The following is a 1,167-nucleotide window of genomic DNA, read 5'->3' on the forward strand; positions in this document are numbered from 1 at the left end:
ATACTTATACTCTCATCAATACCTTTCATTATGGGAGACCAACAGCCAAACCCTCCACCTAAATCTCTGAAAGATAGGTTCTACCCTACTAGAGCAGCCAACCTTCCTACATAGTTCTACCACAAGCTTAGGATAATAATTTTAAGCTCAAATCTCAGTACATTACTATGTTGCCCCACTTCCATGGGCTGCCCTCTGCGGATGCATACCTATTCCTTAGGGATGAGGAGGTTTGTGTTCTGATTATGGTCCAACAGTTGATTGATGATGCTGTAAAATTAAGGTTCATAACTTTTGTGCTCAAGGGCCAAACTAAAAAATGACTCTATAGTCAGCCTACCAATTTCATTACCACATGAGATGGGTTTACTATAACCTTCTTGAAAAAGTTCTTTCTATACATAAAACCAATAAACTCAGGAGTGACATTCTTCAATTCAAGCAGAAACCTAGTGAGTCGTTCTCCAAATTTATAGAGAGATTTAAGGACCTCCTTTAAGAATGCCCTCACCATAGAATTGATACATAGTAACTTTGTCAAATCATTTATGAGGGTATTGATTATCAGACCAAGCAGTTATTAGAGTCTATATGCCCCAAAGATTTTATATCTTTTACAGATAAAGACGACGCTTGAAACTTTTTGCTTGAATTGGCTGAGAAAACTAAAGAATGGGAGTCTACTTAAGAAATTGAGAGGACAAATAAGGGTTACCTTGTAGAAGGTGTTATGGCCAAAGAGGCTCAACTTGAGAGTCTTATTAAGAGGCTCGAAGCCATAGTAGTTAAAGGACCTACCCAACTGAACCAAATAAATCATTCTGTGCCTATGTATAGTTGGTGCCAATCTCCCACTCATGTGATGGAAGAGTGCCCTAATATTTCTCATGTGAATGGTCTAAATATAGGTCCTGAAAATGTAAATGTCATGTCCCAAAACAACCCAGACCTATAATCCAGGATGGAGGAACCATCTTAACTTCTCTTAGAATCAAGCCAATAATCAAGTAGGTCATAATTTTCAACCCTTAAGCCAAGGGCAGTTTGTTCCCCAACAAGCCAATCATCAAGTAAGTCCTAATTTTCAACCCTTGAGTCAAGGGCAGTTTGTTCCCCAATGAGATAATCAAAGGAACATGCCCCCCAATTAGCAGAACAACTTTAGGA

General features: G+C 38.6%; 1 non-coding gene across 1 annotated transcript; it reads right to left on the bottom strand.

The window, feature by feature from the left end:
* Positions 1 to 412: 412 nt before the first annotated feature.
* Positions 413 to 519, bottom strand: LOC122082918. The gene has a single exon (XR_006141458.1). It is a non-coding gene; the product is annotated as a small nucleolar RNA R71 (small nucleolar RNA).
* Positions 520 to 1,167: the final 648 nt, after the last annotated feature.

Source organism: Macadamia integrifolia, chromosome 6 (genome assembly GCF_013358625.1).
Source record: "Macadamia integrifolia cultivar HAES 741 chromosome 6, SCU_Mint_v3, whole genome shotgun sequence".
In the NCBI taxonomy this organism is placed as follows: Eukaryota; Viridiplantae; Streptophyta; class Magnoliopsida; order Proteales; family Proteaceae; genus Macadamia; species Macadamia integrifolia.